The sequence below is a fragment of the Saimiri boliviensis genome, chromosome 16 (genome assembly GCF_048565385.1).
Source record: "Saimiri boliviensis isolate mSaiBol1 chromosome 16, mSaiBol1.pri, whole genome shotgun sequence".
Classification (NCBI taxonomy): domain Eukaryota; kingdom Metazoa; phylum Chordata; class Mammalia; order Primates; family Cebidae; genus Saimiri; species Saimiri boliviensis.
Window position 1 is genome coordinate 28804158 of NC_133464.1, and position 5535 is coordinate 28809692.

A 5535-nucleotide genomic window follows, 5' to 3' on the forward strand; every position below is an offset into this window, starting at 1 on the left:
TTTACTGCATATACCTTCAGGTCACCTTCACAGGAGCTCTGCTACTTTTACAATGACAACAACATTAGTTGTCACTCAATCAATACATTTTTCATTTTTTGGTAAATAAAAAAGGAAAATCTCTTTAAATGATAGTTTGGTTGGCCTTTATTATCGCTTTTTTTAAAGGCAATGCACCATTTGTATTTATATTATATTTTCCCTTTGATACTTTCTCTTCTTTAATTCATCAAGAAGAAACGGTGAGCCCATGTGGTGGCTCACCCTTGTAATCCTAGCACTTTTGGAGGCCAAGGCAGGCAGACTGCCTGAGGTCAAGAGCTTGAGACCAGCCTGGCTAACATGGTGAAATTCTGTCTCTACTAAAAGTACAAAAATTAGCTGGGCATCGTGGTGCATGTCTGTGGCCCCAACTATTGGGGAGGCTGAGGCAGGAGAATCTTTTCAACCCAGGAGGCAGAAGTTAAAGTGAGCTGAGATCATGCCACTGCACTCCAGCCTGAGTGACAGAATAAAACTCCATCTCAAAAGAAAAAAAGTAGGAATAATGAAACAGAGTTTACAAAAATAACAATGAGATCTGTGGTGCATTGCTATAATATACTATTCTTATTTCTTTTGTATCGAAGCAGTGGAGGAAATACTGACTTCGAGCATGAACTCAAACTTTTTCCCCATCATTTCTATCTCTAAAGTACTTATTTTGAAAAGTGCTTTTCCCCCAAAATCTTTCTGCTTAATTAATAAAGTCCTTAGACTGAGATTCCTTTTGTGAATATTCTTTCATTCCCTTCTCTAAATGCATGTTTCAAGCAGTCATTTTAAAAAATCCAGTAAGCTTTTTCTTTATTTTTCTTTTCTTCCCTTTTTTATTGAATGACAATTAAGATGGCTGAGAACCCAGTAGACAAAATTTCAGATGAAAAAAGTTGAAAACCATAAACTTGGCTTCATCGAGACGTTTTTCTAAAATAAGTGTTTACTGAAATATTTGAGAAAAAAATCATCAAACGTCTGTAAAGATTATTGTCAATTTTCTGGAAAAAATATTTGATATAATAGAAAGCATAGATATGATGTGTCATAATAGATCATATTAAATCAGTAAATCCAAGGCAGCAAATGATTCATAAATCATCTGAATGAACTTCTTAACATATCAGTATATATAGTGCACTTAAATCCCCTAATAATAGTGTAACAATTCATCTAGATTTACATTCCTGGAGAGTGATTGAGAATTTTCCTAAGCTTAATCAGTGAATGTAATCACTGTAGCCAGACTGTTTGATTATTATTTTTTAGTGTATCCACATTTAACCACTTCTAAAAGAGGACTGAAAAAGAGTTCATTTAAGTTAATGATATTACCATGGTCTCTTTCAAGTTCAATTTTAAAAATAGGATAGAAATTTTATACTTGAGTAAATGTATACATTCTCTACTTTATTTAGGCAATATTTCTGGTGGCCTACTATGTTTTAAAAATTGTTATAAGAAGTACTGAAGCCCAGGCCAGGTGTGGTGGCTCATGACTGTAATCCCAGCACTTTGGGAGGCCAAGGGGGGCAGATCACTTGGGGTCGGGAGTTCAAGACCAGCATGGCAAACATAGCAAAACCCTATCTTTACTAAAAATGTAAAAATTAGCTGGGTGTGGTGGCATTTGCCTGTAGTCCCAGCTACTCAGGAGGCTGAGGCAGGAGAATCTCTTGAACCTGGGAGGTGAAGATTGCAGTGAGATGAGATCACGCCATCAGACTCCAGCCTGGGGAACAGAGTGAGACTTCATCTCAAAAAAAAAAAAAAAAAAAAAAAAAAAAAATAGAGAAGTACTGAAGGCCATACAAATAGCATGGTTTTATTTTAAGTGACCCAATCTCTTCCTTTCACAGTCTAGTTGGGTGTTCTGCAAACTGGACATTGACATTACTTGGGAAAGCATTAAAATTACTGATGCCTAGTGCCTGAATACCACCCCAGAGATTCTGATATAATTAGTACAGACATGATCAATGCTTCAAGGTCTTTTAAATCCTCAGATGAGTTTTGTAAAATAATTTTTTAGAGCAGTTTAAGGTTCACAGCAAAACTGAGAAAAGTGTACAGAGATAACCGCATATACTCCCTGCCTCTATATATGCATAGCTTTCTCCATCATCAAATCACGCCTCCCAACAGTGTTATCACCTGACTAGAGTCATGCTGGCTGTCCAGATGAAGCCAAACACTGAGACGGCAGGTACTATATTAAAGATAGAATTTAATTATTGCAAGGCAACTCAGCAAGGAGGATGGGAAATATTTCTCAAGGCTGCCTCCCTGAGACTTTAGAGGCTAGGATTTTAAAAATGATTTGTTGGGCAGTGTGGCTAGGAGATAGATGCTGCCGATTGGTCTGGAATGAAATCATAGGAGTGGCAAGGCTATCTTCATGTGCTGAATCAATTCCTGGGAAGGGAGAGAGTTATAAGATCAGTCTAGTCCTTGCTTGGTGACACAGGCCAAAAGTCCTGTTGGTGTCAGTTTGTCTACCTGCAGACAAAGTCTGAAAACATCTCAAAAGCAAGTGTTAGGTTTTACACTAGTATTTGTGATTGGTGGTTACTACAGAAGCCAAGCTGGCAAACAATGGTGGGTTATCATTTAACTATGCCTATAGCTAAGCAGAAAAGTGCAAAAGATGAGCTCCTCATGGTTAAAGCTGCCAGCATATCATCCCCAATTTGTCCAGTTCAACTCCTGGAAGCTATCCAAGGGGGCTGGCTGACCTAAAGATAAATGTTCTTTGAAAGAAAAAAAATGACAACGGGCAGGAAGATGGTGGAGCCACTTACCAAGTCCATACTGTTTGTGTGTCTGGGTAACATTTGTCGATCACCCATTGCAGAAGCAGTTTTCAGGAACCCTGTAGCTGATTAAAACATCTCAGAGAATTGGAGGGTAGACAGCGCAGTGACTTCCAGGTATGAGATAGGGAACCCCGCTGACTACTGAGAGCAGAACTGCATGAAGAGGCACAGCATTCCCATGAGCCACGTTGCCCAGCAGATTACCAAAGAAGATTTTGCCACATTTGATTATGTACTATGTATGGATGAAAGCAATCTGAGAGATTTGAATAGAAAAAGTAATCAAGTTAAAACCTGCAAAGCTAAAATTGAACTACTTGGGAGCTATGATCCACAAAAACAACTTATTATTGAAGATCCTTATTAAGGGAATGACTCTGACTTTGAGGTGGTGTACCAGCAGTGTGTCAGGTGCTGCAGAGCATTCTTGGAGAAGGCTCACTGAGGCAGGTCTGTGCCCTGCTGCAGCCTGACTAGACTCCACCCTGAGGCTCTGTGTTTCCCAGTCAGTGTATAATAATGTTCCAGAACCCAAAGCCCAGCTCTTTGTTCAGTTGACTTACTGTTTCTTACCTTAAAAAATAATTCTAGATGGAAATCAGTTGTGATTGGCAGAAAAATAAATAAAAACCTTTGACTCAGACAAAAAAAGAAAAATTAAAAAAACAAGTTTGTTAATCTTGTGGGTAGCCTGCCTAGGGACTAGAATAGGAAGATAATCTATTACTGGTGACTACTATTTATTGAAATGATTATGTGCAAGCAATCATACATGAAGTAGGAAAAAGTCAGAGAGAAAGGAAAATACCTCACCAAAATTTAGGCTCCTATCATAATTTTAATCTTGTTGCCTTTTAAAATCTTCTAAAGGCCATTTTAATACAGTAGTACTTTGTTAAAATTGATAAAGTACATTGACACATCATTGTCTCCTAAAGTCCATTTACACATTTGATGTGTAATGAGATGAATCCCCCTTGTAATACTATACTAGTATTTTACCACCCTAAATATCTTCTGTCTTACATCTTTTCTCCCTTGTCTGCCTCGTGGTCTTTTGCAACCACTGATATTTTTGCTGTCTCCATAGTTGCCCTTTCCAGGATGTCATATATTTGGAATCATGCAATATGTAGCTTTTTCAGATTTGCTTCCTTCACTTATTAGTATACATTGAAGTTCCCTCCACATTTTCTTATGGATTGATAACTCATTTATTTTTTAGCACTGAATAACATTCTATCATCTGCATGTACCACAGTTTATATATAACCACTAATTTACTAAAGGACATCTTGATTCCTTCCAAGTTTTAGCAATTATGAATAAAACAGCTATGCACATCTTTATACGGCTTTCTGTGATGGCATGAATTTTCAACCCCTTTGAAAATACAAAACAAAAAGTGTGATTGCTGCATCATATGGTAAGAGTATGTTTAGTTTTGAAAAAAATACCAATTTTCATTCCTTTCAGCAATGAGTGAGAGTGCCTGTTGCTTCACATTCTCACTAGCATTTGTGTTGTCAGTGTTCTGGATTTTGGTTATTATAATAGGTATATAGTTATATCTCATTTATGTTTTAATTTGGTTTTCCCTGATAAGATGTGTTAGCAACTTTTCATGTTATTTGCCATGTATATTGGCGAAGTATCTGTTAAGGTCTATTTATTAATCAGGCTATTTATTTCCTTACTGTTGTATTTTAAGAGTTTCTTGAATATTTTAGTTAATAGTCCTTTATCCCATTTGCCTTTTGCAAATATTTTCTTCCCATCTGTGGCTTGTGTTTTCATTCCCTTGACAGTGTCTTTGCGGAGCAGATTTTAAAATTGTAATGAAGTCCAACTTATCAGTTCTTTCATACCATATATCTACATATCATGTCTGTAGTATTGAATCTAAAAAGTGATTGCTAAACCTAAGGTCATCTAAATTTTTTCATAAGTTATCTTCTAGTTTTATAGTTTTTTGTTTTTAATTTTGTTTTTTGTTTTTTTGAGGCAGCGTTTCTGTCACCCAAGCTGGAGTGCAGTGGCATGATCTTGGCTAACTGCTACCTCCGCCTCCCAGGTTCAAGCAATTCTCCTACCTCAGCCTACTGGGTAGCTGGGATTGCAGGCAACTGCCACCACACCTTGCTGATTATTTTTATTTTTAGTAGAGAAGGGGTTTCATCATATGGCCAGGCTGGTCTCAAACCCCTAACCTCAGGTAATCCGCCTGCCTCAGCCTCCCAACGTGCTGGGATTACAGGCATGAGTCACCATGCCCAACCATTTTGTAGTTTTATATTTTACATTTAGATGTGTTATTTATTTTTAGTTAATTGTTGTGAAATGTGTAAGGTCTATATTTAGATTTCTTTATTTTGCTTTATTTTGCTTTGTTTAGCTTTTGTTTTTTGGTATGTGAATGGCCAGTTATTCCAGCAGAATTTGTTGAAAAGACTATTTTTTTCTTCATTGTATTACCATTGCCATTGCTCCTTTGACTATTTGAATATTAGTTGACTATTTACATGAATTTGGTTTTGGGCTTTTTATTCTGTTCCATTAATGTATGTGTCTATTCTTTCACCAATACTACATGATCTTGATTACTGTAGCATTATAGTAAGTTTTGAGTCACATAGTGTCATTCTCTCAACTTTGTCCTTCAATATTGTATTGGTTATTCTGA

General features: G+C 36.7%; 1 pseudogene; it reads left to right on the forward strand.

Moving 5' to 3' along the window:
• The first annotated feature begins 2820 nt into the window (after positions 1–2820).
• On the forward strand, positions 2821–3338 carry LOC101046529 (low molecular weight phosphotyrosine protein phosphatase pseudogene; annotated as a pseudogene).
• Positions 3339–5535: the final 2197 nt, after the last annotated feature.